This window comes from Microcaecilia unicolor, chromosome 3 (genome assembly GCF_901765095.1).
Source record: "Microcaecilia unicolor chromosome 3, aMicUni1.1, whole genome shotgun sequence".
Lineage (NCBI taxonomy): Eukaryota > Metazoa > Chordata > Amphibia > Gymnophiona > Siphonopidae > Microcaecilia > Microcaecilia unicolor.
In genome coordinates, this window is record NC_044033.1 from 414,905,653 (window position 1) to 414,923,632 (window position 17,980).

The following is a 17,980-nucleotide window of genomic DNA, read 5'->3' on the forward strand; positions in this document are numbered from 1 at the left end:
AGTGGTCACTGATTCCCTCCCACCCCCCCAAGAAGTGAAAGTGACAGGACATACCAGGCTGTATGAAAGCTGCAGATATAATTGCCATTCCTTTTAGAGCAGCAAGCAGGTCCATGGAATATCCTAGTGGTTGGTGCACTGGATTGTATAGAAGGTGACCCAGGCCCATATCCCACTCTAACTGGTACACTTGTGGTAGAGATTTTGAGTGTCCCAAAAATTATAAAATACTTACTAAATCTACATACAGGTGACATCTGCAGGCATAAGGACTATTCTAGTGGTGTACAATTGGGTACAGTTCATTGTTTTGCTATTCCTGCATGGCTCACCATAAAATATAAGGGGTTATGATGTGTACCTGGCACTTTTTATGTGAAGTTCACTGCAGTGCCCTCTAGGCTGCTCTACTGCTCTGCTGGGATGTCTTTGTGGCCAGCCTAGTAAGACTGCTGCCCCCTAGACATCCCACTCAGACATCTCAATGGCATGTTTTTGTGTGTTTTTCTCTTGGATGTCTTTTGTTTGAAAATGACCCTTAAAGAAAGACACACTGAGCACAAAAACTTATAAAATAGGGCAAGTTTTGTTTTTCTATTCGAGAATGAGCATGTTTGGCACTGGATTTTTGGAAGCTGTTTTCAAATCTTCCAAAATCGGATTTGGACATCATATTGAAAATGCTCCTCAAAAAGTATTATATTAGGCAATACCGAAGTAAATTGTTTTATGTGGTTTTCATTGTACATTTAGTTTTCTTAAGTATTAAAACATAGTTTTCTTTTACTTTTACTTAAGTACTTTGACCTAGTACTTAGATTAACACTGATAATGAATAATTTGAGACCATAGACTTTGAATAAATGAATAAGATATTAATAATTTAAAAAATCAATTCTGATTCCAAATACAAAGATAATAAATTATAAATAATGAAAGAATTAGTTCTAAAGAGTCATTTGAAAATGTTTAAACTCAAACATAAAAAAAAAGAAAATCACTGTACATACCCAGAAAATACATTCAACACCAAATTCAGGGCCTCTTTTACCAAGCCGCGCTAGGGGCTCCCAGTGCGCTAATGCTGACAAAGCCCATTCACTTTAAATGGGCTCCATCGGCATTGGTGTGCTGGAATCGCTATGCAGCTTAATAAAAGATGCCCACAGTGAATTGGAATTGTAACAGATAAATCAATACCTACAAAAAATTATAATTAATTTAATATACAGTATATTATCCCATATATGTAAATCTATTGAATTACAATTCAACATTGATAGACAGATCACAGAAGGAGGAATTGAAACATGCAGGTGAATGCATCTTAAGTTTCACCAGTATTTTAGAACAGAATCTGCTGAGGACAACCTATTCTAAAATACAGAAGAAATGAATGTTTATGTGCTGGGTGTGTGCAGCATAAGATCTATTTTAGAAAAATAAATGTATAAAGAATTGGCAAGTTCTAAGCCATTACATAAGCGGTTATTTTATCTTTGTGATTTTGGAAATGTAACCGGTTATTATCCTGATGCTCAACGACAAGGAGAGGGAATCCAAAAGCACAAAGGCAAATAGAAAGAAAAGAAGCCCAAGGAGCCTTCAAGTTAGGGACATCTCAGCTATGATTTATTGGTCAGACCCAACACGGTCCGGGTTTCGGCAAGAAACACCTGAGTCAGGATCTAGCATTGGTATTTATTACCAAGGATATCACTCACCCATTTTTCTATGTGCGCTTTTACTCTTGAAAAGGACACATGGCAGCTTTTGCTTAGCACAGCGTGGGAAGTTTTATTGTTGGAATCTTATTTGTTCCTGCGTTGCTATTTTTTTTGGTGTCTTGTTAGATGAGTTTCAGCACATTTGTCTTTTTCAAGACTTAAGATGCATTTAGAAAAAAGGATGATTGATATCCTTAGCAATAAATATCAATATTAGACCCCTGATGCAGGCTTTCCTTGACGAAACATGGACCTTGTCGGGTCTGACCAATAAAGCATAGCTGAGACACCCCTAACTTGAAGGCTCTTGTGCTTCTTTGCTATTATCCTGATGCTGTCATAATGACCATTTTCATTTGCCAGTTTTTTTTTTTAGTTACATTTGTACCCCATGCTTTCCCACTCATAGCAGGTTCAATGCAGCTTATATATTATATACAGGTACTTATTTGTACCTGGGGCAATGGAGGGTTAAGTGACTTGCCCAGAGTCACAAGGAGCTGCCTGTGCCTGAAGTGGGACTTGAACTCAGTTCCTCAGGACCAGAGTCCACCACCCTAACCACTAGGCCACTCCTCCACTTGGAAGGGCAAAAACCATTGGGAGATTAAAGGGGTAACCCTCTCCAATCCCTTCAGTGGAGTGGTTCTCAATAGCTGCTGTACACTAAATTCTAAATGTGCTGGATAGCAGGTACTATTCCTGAGGTCAATCTTTTAGGACATAGATGTGTGGAGTGGCATATTAGAAAAGGTGCAAAAGCCTGGTTATAGATGTCCAGGTCAGGTCATGTACAATCAGGCAAGTATTTTAGAAAAGGATCTGCAGAAGGAGATCTTCTTTAAAAAAAAAAATAATAATAATGCCTGCATGGAAGTCTCTGCAGTGGCACGTGCCTTTTAAATATGAGCAGGAAAGTTATGCAAACATTGATGTACTTGAGTGAAAAAATGTGCACATGTACTAGAATGTATATGTTGATGTTTATCTGATGATATTTATTTAAATTTGTCATGTGTATATTGTGGAATCTGAATTATATTTTGTATGTCGCATTGTGAACCACCTAGAACTTTTGTGATAGTGCGGAATATTAATTTTTAACAAACAAACTAACTAACTAACTAACTAAATAAATAAATAAATGTCAAGCAGGAGCACCCATTTTACAAATGGCGATAATGCAAACAGGCACCTGGACATGCCAAGTTTCATGCTGCTATGTCTTTGCTGTGGTTCTATACTATAGCCTGAGCTGCGCAATGACATAGCTCCTGGCAGTCACCCCACCAGTCAGATACCTGCTCCCTTTACAGCCTGACCTCGCTGGCACACAGCCCAAATCCCCTAGCACACAGCTCAACTCTCTCTCGCACACAACATGTCCCACAGCATAGAATCTGACCCTCCACAAAGTTCAACCCCTTGCAGAAAGGCTGACTCCCCCATTTAGCCCCCTGCACAGAGTATGACCCCTCCATGCACCAGTAGAGATGTCCTCAGACCACCCCTGGTGGAGAAGGCCCCCAAATGAGGGTAAGAGCCTGACATGTGGCAGTCTCTGTAAGATCCTCCTTGAGCCCAAGGCTACACAATAGCCCTGCTGGGTCCAGGATCTCCCACCCTACACCCCTACCCAGTCCCAACACTTACTGGGGGAGCCTGGTGACTAGTGAGGTGGGAGCAAGTCTACTTATTCCTACCTTGTGGCCTCTCACTACCCAAAATGGCCACCAAGACCACTAGGGGTCAGGCATCCATATATGAGTATTTTTCCCAAATGTAGGTGCCTGACCCCTAGTGGTAATATCATGGTATTATTACTAGAGGTCTTGGTGGCCCTTTTGGATAGCATGTGGCAGGGCCGCAGGAACTAGTAGGCATTGCTCTAGGGGTCCTCTGAACTGGGGTAGGGGCAGAGTCTTGGCCTGGCAGGGCCATTGTGAGGACCTTTGGCCTAGGGACTGTGTGATGTGGCCATGTTTCAGACTCCTGCCTACATGTGGGGACTTCCTCACCGATGGCACCTCTACTGGTGCTGACTGGTGGGGGTCAACCTTTTTGCGAGGGCTGTGCTGTGTCAGGAGGGAGCTTGTCTGGGTGGGAGGACCTTGCTTGTCAGAGAGGATCGGGAGGGCTTTCATGCTTGTCAGAGGGATCAAGAGGGCTGTCATGCTTTTCAGGGCAGAACTGAAAGGCTGTTATAATTGTCAGGGAGATCAAGTGGGCTATCCTGCTTATGATGTGGGATTGTTAGGGGCTGATAATGGAGGGGAGGGAACAGAGGTGGGCAGAAAGAAGGAGCAGCTGGAGGCAGCTGTGCTATCAGACTGCCAATAGCTCTGCTGCACCTACTGCCTCCTCTTGAGGTGGCAGTATTTTCAGCAGTTCTATGTTTTTTTGTGTATGGCGTACAGCGCTGCGTATGCCTTGTAGCGCTATAGAAATGATAAGTAGTAGTAGTAGTAGTACTCATGACAGCTGTGTGTAGTCATGACCTATATGTTAGCTGTCATCAATGACCACTCCTCTGCTTCACCCCTGTAATGCCTACTCTCCATCCCATGCAATTGTTAACCAGCTATCACCAGATTTTTAACTCACTGGCTATTTTAATGTGTGTTACTTGCGCTAATGTTTAATGTTTAGTAAAAATGCCCTTTATTTATTTAAAAAAAAACCCTTGAAGGAGACATTTAAATAAACCATAAATCAAAATATGTGTTTTAATTTCAATTAATGATAAACAATCACAACACATAAGTGAAAATGCATAGTTGTTTCAGTTTCCTCTGTTAAACGAAAACTATTAGGGACAAGATTTTACAAAAAAAAAGCTTATTTTTTTTCATTTACTCCATAGGGTGTTCCTTTCTTTGTTTCTTTGTTTTATCCACATACAAAGCATATAAAGAAAGCTGCTCAAAGGTATGAGCTTTAATTAGTGACACAATGTTGTACCATAGGTTTATCTAAGATTTACTCTTGATGCAGCTTTTGTGTTCTAGATTCCTTGTCTTAAATGACTGCTTCAGTGTTACAGTTTGAAAATACTTTCCATTCCAATTGTTTAGATGTGACTGCAGTGGCGTAGCCAGACCTGACATTTTGGGTGGGCCCAGAGCTAATATGGGTGGGCAATATGTATACAGGTATGAGTAGTGTTTCATGGGATATTACAATATAATGCCTTAGAGTGCACTTGATGAAGGATAAGTAAATAATCTGTCCAACAGTTGTCCTGTGTCATCATAAACTGTGTACATACTTCATGGAACACCACCATTTTAAAATGTATTTTAAAAATTTCTATCCTGCACTATCCCACAATTCTAGGCAATTACTAGACAAACAGCACTTAAACTTGACCAGACATAAGTCTACTATAATGGCAAACACCTCAACACACATCACAGTATCCTGCAAAATAATTATAGCAATGGCACATATTCATCAAACCTTGCTTTACAACAAACGTAAATGCCTGATTAAACTGTGTTAAAATCATCTTTTTTAAAACTTTAGATAAAAATGGCAAATTGGACACTGGCCTAAAAATATTTGGCAGATCTGTCATAGTCCACAGCTAAGATGTTTCCTCTTACAGTTTTCAACTGAAAAAAAGTGTATTCAGATTCTGATAGGACCTCAGTAATAGCAACATTGTCAAAATCCATTCCCTGTCAGATTCTTTGTGAAGTAACATTAAATCTTATGAAGCTTCTTAGAGCCTATGTAGAAAACCTTAACACCATCAATTCTGAACACACAAATATCAATAACAATACCTTTAAAAAAGCAGCAGTGAATATGCACAACAGCAATATATGTCCCATTGTAAAAGCCAGACAAGTCAGATTGATATAGGTCCCCACACAAAGCACATGCCAAAACACTGAACAACTCTCACCAATTACAGAATAAAAGATCAAAAATTAGAAATTGTCCCGTAGCCCAGCATCAGCCCCCGAGATGCCAACTTACCAAGTTCCAGGCTGGAAATTTTGGGGCTGTCCTGCATTTCTGCCCACTCCATTCTGTTGCATTATGGGACTCGAAGCAATCAATGGGCACTACAAATCCCACACTGTTTTGGGATATAATACTACTACTACTTATCATTTCTATAGCGCTACAAGGCATATGCAGCGCTGCACACCATACACAAAAAAAAGACAGTCCCTGCTCAAAGAGCTTACAATCTAGATATAAGTTCAAAACCAAGACTGCCCCCAAATCTCCAGCCTGGAACTGGATAACTTGGCATCTCTGCAGCCCTGCCCTTGCCTACCCCTTTTCCCATCCTTCCTTGTATCTCAACATCAGTCCTGTCCTTTCCTTCCCCCTTCCCCATCCCCCCATAGCTCAGCATCAGCCCTCCTCTACCTACTCCTCATAGTCTGGAAACAATCCTGCCCTTCCCTCTCTCTTCCCCCATAGTCTAGCATCCCCTCTTCCCTTCCCTTCCCAATCACCCACCCCTACCCAGAAGACCACCAACAGGAAATATACAGCTTTTCTTTAAACTGAACATTGTGAAGACCACATGCACCCAGAAGCCCATCACCATTAAATATAAAACTGTTTTTCTTTTCTTTCTTTTTTTTTTTTTTTACCTGAGGCTATTGCAGAGAAAGTTTCCTGTAGATTTCAGAGAACCCTACAGCCCCGATCAGTGTGTGCAGTGTGCAGGTGGTGCAGTGTTGGGGAGAAGAGGGGGGAGTAGACTACTGACTCACTCCTGGTGCCTGGGGCTGGAGGATAATGAGTGCCCAGATTTCCCCAGCTGCTAAGTTCAAAGCAGCACTGGTCTCCGACTTCTGACTTCCTGACTTTGCCACAGGTTTGGGTCCTGGGGGTTGACTGAGACTTGAGCTGTGCAGGATCCATGATCGCACAGCAGGGGCAAACAAACATCAGTGAGTCAGTGAACACTAAAAAGAATTGCTTGCTATTGCAGCAGCCAACAGAAGCAGAACAGCTGAGACGATGGAGGTAAGCACCTTAAGAGCACAGCAGGGAGCGAACTAACAAAGACCCCAATGCCGGACTCCAGAGTCCAGAGCAGAGCAAAGTAGCAAACACTGCAGGGCTGCTACTTTGCTTGCTTGAAGGTCTGTTGTAGCGCTGGTAAATTAAAAAAAAATATAACACCAGAGCTGCAGGGCTCAGCTCACAAGATTTGTTTCGCTACTTTCTACACATAGCTGACTGAGCTAAGTGATTGGAGCAGCAGCGATGTGATGTGCAAGGCAGCTGGCACCTGATTGGTGATCAGTGAGACTGGGTGGGCCTGAGCCAAAAATGGGTGGGCCTGGATAGCTACGCCCCTGTGTGACTGGATATGTGAAAAGGGAGTAGGGAAGGTAGACTCTTTCCAGTCAGTGGGGGAGATGTATGAATGGTAAAACAGTTTATTTGGATAACATCAAAAAATGACTCTACACAGTTGTGTTTCGGCGCCGAGGCGCCTTCCTCAGGAGTCAACAAGATTAAATACAAATAAAGATAAAAATAAAACTACTAAACTAAACACACAGTTGAGTTGCTTTGGTGTGCTTAGATGGTGAGTCTTCTAAGAACGGAAAATGTACCTGCATATAATAAATAAGCGCAAAACTATGGAATGGCCTCCCAAAAGCTGTGAAAACAAACCACGACCACCTGAACGTCAGGAAATCACTAAAAACCAACCTCTTCAAACCTGTTTACCCCAACGACCCCACGTAAACCTCTTCACCCAGCAACATAGCAAGACTATAATCGTACTGGGCAACATGCAATCTTCATCCCTTCCGACCCTCCACTTAGACCTCATACGATCACTATACAACCTTGTATCTGTTATCAACCGACTAGGCAAACGCCTCTGTCGGTACTAAGTAAGCCACATTGAACCTGTAAATAGGTGGGAAAATGTGGGGTACAAATGCAACAAATAAATAAATATAATCAAAAATGTATAATAAACAATACCATATTAAAAAACGTAAAGGAAAAACATGCCTAGATATGTATATAACATGATAAAACAGCAAATGGATGCAGTACATACATGTAGTCAATATAACCAGTGAAATAAAACCTCTTATATGAAACATGGCTAGACAAAATAAACTCAAAACAGTCAAATGAAACGTAATGTAACATTAATTGGTACAAAAAACCCCAAGATAATAGCAAAACATGCAAGTAAATAGGGACAATTGTATATTGAAACAGATCTAGCTCAAAACGTTTTAGTTTTTATCCTGGACATTTTTGTTTTGTTCCATTATGGCAGAAAAACGTACAAGTCTTAGGAACATAAGAACATAAAAGTAGTGATACTGGGTCAGACCAATGGTCCATCCAGCCCAGTATTCTGTTTCCAAATAGAGGGCAAGTCAAGTCACAAGTACCTGGCAGAAACCCAAATTGTGGCAACATTCCATGCTACAAATCCCAGGACAAGCAGTTGCTTCCCCATGTCTATCTCAATAGCAGACTATGGACATTTCCTCCAAGAAGTTGTTTAAAACTTTTTTAACCCAGAAACGCTAACCGCTGTTACCATATCCTCCGGCAAAGAGTTCCAGAGCTTAACTATTTGTTGAGTGAAAAAATATTTCCTCCTATCTGTTTTAAAAGTATTTTCATGTGATCTCCTTGAGGGTCCCCTAGATTTGTACTTTTGGAATAAGTAAAGAATCAATTTACTTCTACTCATTCTATACCACTCATATCTCCCCTCATCCATCTCTTTTCCAAGCTGAAGATCCCTAACCTCTTTAGCCTTTCCTTATACAAGAGGAGTTCCATCCCCTTTATCATTTTAGTCGCTCTTCTTTGAACCTTTTCTAATTCCACTATACCTTTTTTGAGATACGTTGTCCAGAACTGAATGCAATACTCAAGGTGTGGATGCACCATGGAGCGATACAAAGGCATTATAGTATTTTCGGTCTCATTCACCATCCCTTTCCTAATAATTCCTAACATTCTGTTCACTTTTTTGGCCGCCACCGCACACTGAGCAGTAGATTTCAGCGTATTTTCTACAACGACACCTAGATTTTTTTCTTGAGTGCTGACTCCCAAGGTGGACCCTAGCATCAGGTAATTATGATTTGGCTCTCGGCTACTCTTATGTTCTTATGATATATTCTCCCTGTCTCCTCACCCCACAAGGCCTAGTGTCAGTCTTCCTCTCTCCCTCCCCCATGAGGTTCTCTCTCTCTCTCTCTCTCCTTCCCCACTGCAAGGTCCAGGGTCATTCCCCTCTCTCCTCCCTCCCACTCATGAGTTCCAGGGTGACTCTCCCTCTCTCTTTCCCCTTCCATGAGGTCCAAAGTCGTTCTCCTCCTCCTCCACCTCCAATGCAGCAGTCTTCAATCTGTCCAGGCCGCCAGCACACTGCCTTCAGTCTGCTTCGGAAGCCTTATTTCTGTTGCAGCTTCCTGTTCCTGTGTAGGCAGGGGCGCTGCAGAGAGAAGGCTTCTGGTGCAAGCCAAAGGCAGCGTGCTTACTTCCCTAACCCTGCCAACTGCTCAGACAGACTGAAGACTGCAGTGCTGAAGGAGGAGAAAGGAGGAGAGCGATCCTGGATCCTGCAGGAAAGGGGGGTGGAAGTAAAGAAGGAGATGCCGCACCATCAAGGTAATGCCGTAAATGGAAAGCTGTTTGAGGGGACAATGCTTTTTGAGACTACCGGCGGCCCAACGCTGCCACTGGTGGTAGTCCCGCCCCAAGCATGTGTCATTTCCGAGGGGGAAATGAAAACCCCCAGAAATGGCTTGCATGGCAGTAACCCGGAGGTAATCGGGTTCACTGCATGGTTACCACCTGGTTAGCACTGGAGCCCTTATCACCACCTCAATGGGTGACGGTAAGGGCTCCCCGTCACACGGTCATGCAGAAAGAGTTACTGCATGGCCATATGTGCTTGGGGTCTTTTTACCCTTTTTCATGCAGCTTGGTAAAAGAGCCCCAGAATTTTTGGGTTTTTTAAAGCCGGCTATTGGATGACCAGTTAAGTTAATATTCAGACTTAACCAGCCAGACTGTGGCTCTAGTGACATCTTTATCCCCCCAGCCATCTCTGTTTTTTGCTATTTCTATTCTCTATGGAATATTTTTGTTCTTCTCTTGTTTCTCCTCCATTATTGTGAAGTGCATTACCTTTGAACTTGTGACTGACCACCAACAGAGCAGAATTTAGGAAACATCTTAAAATACACTTATATATTTATTTTATTTATTTATTTATTATGATTATTAAACTTCTTTATGAAGAGATTCACCCAAGGCATTGGCTTGCTTATCCCAGTTGTCAAAGTGATGTAAAATAGTATCATAAATTATATTAGTTAGACAGCCACTCTGTTACATTTTTTATATTTTTGGAGGGCACGGAGGACAACAAACAGGATGTTGGACTGGGAAGCTGAGGAGGGCCTAAGACCCTAGAAGGAGGTGAGACCCGGCTGCTTAGCCCATATGCCTAAGCTCTGAAAGCCAGGGCTGTAATTTCTTTGGGTTTGAACTATGGTGAGAAAAAGAGTGGGGGACTGCATAGACTGTTATGTTTGAAGACTTTGTGATGTTTGGACACTGCAGTGGGAATATCTCTGCTGAAGCTCAAGCTGTGTTTATTGTTTAGATACTGCAGAGAGAATATATCTACCAAAGCTGAAGCTGTGTATATTGTTCGGAAACCGCAGAGAGAATATATCTGCCAAAGATAAAGCTGTGTTTGTTGTTTGGAAACTGCAGAGAGAACATATATCAGCCAAAAGTGAAGGCTGTGTTTTGTTTGAGAACTATAATAACGGGTATTTCTAAGAACTGTTCCATGCTACTTGTGTCTGGGAGGGGGAGAAACCTAGAGAAAAAGAGGTAAGCCATGCCAGATTTTCCTTTGCCCATGACAATAGTCATTCTCCCAAATTCTATATATGGTACCTTAAGTCGTGTGCATTAATTTGGCCATGCAGCCAAATTGTGCACACAACATAATTGATTAACAAGCCTATCAGTGCTGATAATTGGTACTTAACAACCAATTAGCAGCACTAATTGGCTTTAATTTGAATTTACATGCATAACTTTTTTGGCATATTCTATAACGCGGTGCATATAAATTGTAATGTACACAGCTGAAAAGGGGGCATGGCCATGGGTGTGGAATGGGCAAGTTGTGGGTGTTCCAAAAGACTATGCACACTGTTATGGAACATACCAAATATCTCTGAGGTATAAATGCACAGGAGAGAGACCTCTTTCAGTGGAAAGGAAGCAGTTGAACAAAGGGTTATCGTTAGGTGCAAGTATTTTGGCCTAGTTTTAGGTGACCTAAATGGGTGCAACTAAATTTTAGACGTAAGAAGGGCAGAGGCACATATTCTATAAAGTAGAATAGTGCTAAGCACGTGGTTTTTCGGTGCCGATTTTACAGGTGCCATATGTAGAATTTGGCCCCTTATGAATATCCTGAAAATTAAAGTGGCTAAGGGGTACTCAATCTCATCAGTTTCTTGATTAATTTTTAGAACCCAGTTTATTACAAATAGATGAAGCCAGCACAGTTTTGATAGTTTGGAGAGTACAGGCTCTTTGTCCAATTATCAACATTTTCAAATCTTTAATAATACTTCTAGTCATTTGATAATATGCAGGCTTTTCTTAAAAAAATAACAAATCTAAAAGAAAACCCTTTAAGAATATTGTCATACTTAAAACTCTATAACGGGGAAAATACTCAAATAATTTCAAGGGGTGAAAAATATAAAGAGGCCAGAACCCTCTTTATCAGTAACTTAAAAATGAAGACTATTTTTAGGGGATATTTAAAAAGAGAGCAGAAAAACTTCAGTGGTACAGCTAATGCAAGTCATGAAAAGAAAAAGAAAATGCCAAAAATGCATTCAAGTCAAACTCCAGGAAGCACGTCTTCATTCAAGGAATCATAAATGTGTGAAATGGCCTAGCAGGTGGCATTATGAAACTCAAGCACTGGGGTTGTTCAAGAGACTATTAGAGAGGATCCTGGGGAGAGCAGGGCACTGAAAAAGGAATGAAGCTTTTCTGATCCTTCTTAAGAGTTCTTCCATTCTCATGTCATTTACGAGAAACTGTTTCAGAAACCTTAAACTAAACTTAAACTTTATAACACTGCTTAGGAGTTAAAATATACAAAGTGAAATAAATGAAACCTCCTATAAGAAAAAAATGGCAGTATTTACACTTTTTAAAAGAGTGAATATTTTTCTGACCAATTCTATCATCCTTCTCCTTGGAAACTGCAAAGGATCAAGACAAAAATCCTTGTCCTTTATTATGGGTACCTTCATTTTTTAAAAATAATTTTCTGCTTCCTTCTTTCATGAAAAGAATATTATTTAGAGAGTGATGAATTTGGTACATGATAAAAAGCTGTACTAAACTGAAGTTCAATCTGGGGAGAAGGGTATTCAGTCCTTGGTCTGTTTTGATTTTCAATGTTTTTGTAAGTAATACTGTGGAAGGGATGTGGGGAAAGTTTTGCCTCTATAGGAATGGTAATGAGTTTGGTGGCTTAGATTTAATATGAAAAAAAAAGCGTAGGTAAGAATCTTATGTTATTAAATATGCTTAACTAGATTTAACTTGAGCTCTGGAGACCTCATCTTCAAAAGGGCACCAACTAAGATGGTCAATAGTCATTGTCATAAACAATGGAGGGACAGACTTAAAGATCTATATATGTATATTTTGGAAGAAAGGTGGGAGAGAGGAGTTATGAAAGATACAATATCTCTGTGGTATGAATGCACAGGAGAGGGACCTCTTTTAGTGGAAAGAATGCAGTTGAACAAAGGATTATTGTTCTGCCCCCATATACATAGAGGCAGGGTATATTGTTATGTATATTTTGTATGAGTATTATTTGTATTCAATTGCATTGTCTGTGTAATAGATAGCACTCTGTACTGGGGCTTCCCCCTATAGATTGTGGTATCCTGTGATTGACTCCTTGTGAACTTTCCCTATTGGTTGTTAACTCTGAGCCAGGGCCAGCCCTCTCTCTCTCTCTCTGCCCCTGGTAGTTGTGTGAGAGTGTTCTTGTCTTCCTAGCATGCCTTTGTGGTCAGCAGCTGTTCTAGGGGATGATCCCTCCTGAATCTACTGTGATTCCATCAAAATTCTTCACCATTATTCCCAATAATTGGTTCCCACACCTTCCCTTTGAGTATTACAGCTTTACCTCTCTGTTGGGCTGAGGGTCTGGCCATCTCATTGCCTCTGAGGGTTCTAGATATGGACTCTGTGCAGAAGGCAACAATTCTGTCCAAGCAAATTTGTTTGCTATGATTGCTACATTAATGAAGAGTTTGATTGAGAGTTTGAAATTTTGTCACCTCACTTAGCCTAGAACAGCACCATCATAGATAAGAGTGAACGCGGGTAGACTCATGAGTAATCTAAGGAAATATTTCTTTAAGAAAAAGTGGTGGGTATGTGTAACAACATCCCAGTGAAGGTGGCAGAGATTAGGATAATATCTGAATACAAGAAAGCATGAATAGGAGGCAGTAACGGCTGTACCAGGAAATGGCCGCATGGCAGATGCTTAACTTACCACATGTCCATTTCCTTTGTTTTTTTTTTTTTTTTAAAGACCTCCTTTTATGTGCTATGGTAAAAGGGGGCCTCAGCGTGTGGCAAATCCACACTCCTATTCTACTGCAGGGCCCTTTTTACTGCAGCTTGTTAACAGGACCCCTAAATGTGGATTGAGTGAGAACAAAATTAATATTGAAAACTAAGACCTTAATAATCACTACCAGGGCAATCTCTGATAAAAAGCCTCGAGGGCTAGGGTTGATTATGACATCCCCTTCTCTCTTGGGCTCACATCCTTGCAGAATCACAGACTGCCTAAAAAAAGAAACATGACGCTCTCTTCCCACTAGCTTCATGTCTCAGGAAGTCAACTCACTTGCCTGCTCCTTGGAACAGTCATTCTCACTACCATAGCAATGGTGTTTTCTTTTTTTTAACATGGAGCCACTGACTGACAGATGCTTCTTTATTACCTCAGCAGCACCATACTACTGAGGATATTGTGAATTGCTGACACTTCTTATCTCCAATACCTGATTATCATTCCCAATGCTATATACACATTTCTTCACAATGGTGTAGTAGTAGTTTGTATTAAAACATAAACTGAGCTCAAATGCTCTACTAACAACATCTTCTAAATACAGAGCCTTACCTCTTTTCACTCTGGGAACTCCCTCTGTGATTCACCAAACTCTTCATCAGCTCTTCCACTGTTTTATACTATACTTAAAATATCTCCTTATTTATTTTAATACTTTTACATATTTAATTATTGTATTGTAAATCAAAATTCATGATTGACTTATCCTTAAGAGTTGCTGGCCAATAATGCTGACACGGGCCATGTTTCGTAATGTAGCTGCATCATGTATAATATAATGCTTTAAAATAATATATCTAGATAATTCCTGGTACACCAAAACTTACTCTTACCTCTAAATCAATACCATTCCTCTCCTGTATTGTGCTATCAGCATTCTAAAATGGTGGTACTACTAATCCCGCCCTTTACAGACACCTGATGTATTCAAAAAATGGCACCATATTTTACTGGCATCTAGCTTGAAGGAACATGAGACTGCAAAATAAAAACATACTACACTCCAGCTTTTAAATCAATGAATCCCAATCCAATACCTCATTTAAACCCCTAGGAAATACTGTATTTAGTGTAAAAAGCCACTGTTGTTCTTTGTAATTTAAGAGACTTTGTTCCTGCCCTCCCACCTCATAACAGTATGATCTATAACATGCCACCTAATGTCAGATACTAAATGTCCCTTATCCCTCCAGTGTAAAATGGAGTTGTTAACACCTCATTTTGGATTTGCAATTTGTGTTCCACTTATCTTAATTTTATTGGCCTAGACGTTCTCCCTACATAGACCAAATCACCAGGGCACTGCATTATATAGATTATATATCCAGATTCACAGGTAGTATTGGTATGTGAAGATATTTTAAATTGAGTAGTTGGATGAGTCCAATCCACCGCCTTCATAGTGGAGGCACACCGATTATAATGTCCACAACTATCATGACCAGTCAATGAATTGATCATAATTTGGTAGTCTATGCATTAGACTATTATGCATTAGATATAAAGGCATCATATCTAAGGAGACTAATATAGTTGACTGTGATAAGTTTATTCCTTGCAACACTTTCAGAAAATGAGTAGTGTCTTGTAAAAATGACTTTGCTTGTTTCCCTTGAGGAGCCAAAACAAAGTTACTTAGAGGATCCAATACCAAATTCCACATCAAAACAATAGGGTTTATCAATGCTTTTGTGAACTTTAGGTACAACATAAATCTGAGGCATAATTGGATGTTATTTGCACAAAAAGTGATCTCTCTCACTATAATAATATTTCTGCAAAAAGCATCTCCCACTATATTCAAAATCTGTTTCTGGAGATCTTTCGAGGGATCTTCAATTATTTGGTGATGTGTGCTGATCGTTCAATTGCCTGCCCACTTTCTTCAAATAAAGATCCACTTTACCGTTCCGTCATGTATGTCATGTACCATCATGGCTCCCCCCTTATCTGCCTTTAAAATCATTAATTGATGGTTCAATCGTAACTCTTGAAGGGTTTATCTATGTTGCCAAGATAAATTACTCCTGTCATGAACTAATTTGAAACTTGTTTCAATTTCAGTCAATTATTTCAATAGCAATTGTTGGAAAATCACTATAGAAGGCTCTATTGGATCTGGAAGTGTCCAATGAGAAGGATTCCTCATTATTGATATGTCTTTAACACTGACCTGATTTTCAAAATATTTCCTTCAATGAAGCTTCCAAAAAAATTGGTACAATGCTATCCTCATCTTGAACAGGTCATATCTTTCTTCTGGAACAAAACATACATAAGAACATAACATAAGAACAGACCTACTGGATCAGACCAATGGTCTCTGTAGCCCAGTATTCTGCTTCCAGCAGTGGCCAATCCAGGTCACAAGTAACTGGCAGAAACCCAAATAGTAGCAACATTCCATGCTGCCAATCCCAGGGCAAGCAGTGGCTTCCCCCATATTCTAATAATTGATGTTGAGTCTCTGCATAATTTGAGTTATCACTGTTGGTCCTAATACATCTTCATTCTGGTGCAAGGACCTTGATATTCTTGCTGATCTTGGTATCCTCTTTGCTCTGATTCCAATTGTGTGCCAGCCCCCTGCATTGGGGTAAAACATTACCCTGCCTAGATGATGCTCATCTTTCTTCATCACTACCAGAATCAGAGTCACCAGATGAATTATTAAATGCTGTGTGCCGGCCTTGTGTGGATTTACGTTCCTTGCTCATCCAGCAGGGCTAAACATTGTTGGATAACCTTTTTCATCTCTTTTAAATGTTTTACTTTAATCTGGGTGGACCTCCTCTTTAAAAGCTGTCAATTTCTGTGATAATACTGCCTATTGAGGGTCCAATGTAGGTGACATTGGTTGTTTTAACTGGGCCTTAGTGGACTCAATACTCTTCTTCAAACCTCCACTTTGGATGTTGTCTCAATTATTAATAACATTAAGTCCTTACTGCCTTTATTAAGGATAACATTCCATTTGTTTAAAAACTCAGAATAAAAATAGAATAGCTTAGGCTCCTGGTAATGTCTCAAACCCCAGGGAATCATGTGACTTTTTATATACTGAGCCATGGTGTTAGAATGAAATTCTGCCCTAATCAGCCTCTTGTACAAATTCTCTAATTCCCTCCAAGAAATGGGCTGATTTTGACTTCCCTCTTCCAACAAAGTGGGTCTCTGTAGTATCGCAGATACTTGATCCGCTGAATAGCTGAACTCTTCCATCTCAACTTTAGTTTCTGGGTCCAACCAAACACTCTGATTATCAATATTGAATGTGGCTTATTAATTTAGTGGGGGCTTGTTACTACAATACTGATTATTATTCCCAATGCTATATACAAATGTCTTCACAATGGTGTAGCAGTTTGTATTAAAACACAAACTGAGCTTAAACACTCTACTGACAACATCTTCTAAACACAGAGCCTCAGCTGGCAACTCTTTTCACGCGGAGAACTCACCTCCATGATTCACCAAACTCTTCATCGGTTCTTCCACTAATGTTTTATACTACACTTAAATCTCTCCTTATTTATTTTAATACTTTTAAATATTTAATTGTTGCGTTATAAATTAAAGTTCGTGATTGATTTATCTTTAAGAGTTGCTGGCCAATAATGAGACATGGACTATGTTTCGCAATGTAGCTGCATTAGGGCAAGTTCTAAAAAACAAAATTTATATTTTAATGCTTTACAATAATGTATCTAGATAACTCCTGGTAAACCAAAACTTACTCTTACCTCTAAATCAATACCATTCCTCTCCTGTATTGTGTTATCACTGCTCTAAAATGGTGCTGCTATTAAACCTGCCCTTTACAGATGCCCGACATATTCAAAAAATGGTGCCACATTTTACTGGAGTCAGCTTAATGCAACCTGAAACTGCATTAGGAACCAAACAATTTCATGTAAAGAAAGGGCAGGTCTTATGAAAAGAGAAAGAACTGATGGGGTGGAGAAGTGGAGGGAGAAAAAGAAAATGGAGGCTATGGTGGAGGAAGGAAAAAAGGAGAAAGGAGCTAGGTAACGAGATTCAGAGAAAGGAGAGAAGAAACAGGTAATTTGGGTGTCCTTTTACTAAGCTGCAGTAAAATATGAATGTGCTAAGTTCATTTTTGACTGCAGTCGTACAATGGTCAAATTTCCTTTTTTTAAAAAAAATGTATTAATGACCATGTTCTAATGTTGCCAATAGCATGTGGCCATTTTTTAAAAAATTACTGTGTGAGCACTTACTGCCACCCATTTTGTAAGTGGTACAAGCTCCCATGGTATTCCTGTACTAACCAGTTAGAACACAGTAATGTAGCTGCCCTGATTAGTGCAGGAATGCCCACTGTTCACCCCCTGACACCCCCCCCCCTCAAAAATGTATTTTTAGTGCACAATTAGCGTGTGCACATTTGGTAGTTATCGCAGGATGCCTGAGCGTGTCCTGCAGTACACCATTATAAGCTGTGTTATGTGTAATGCCAGTGCCTTACACAGCTTAGTAAGAGCCCCTTGGAGAGGTGAGAAAGATGGGTGAGTGACTGGTTTGGGTGTGAAAAGTTGTGCTACAT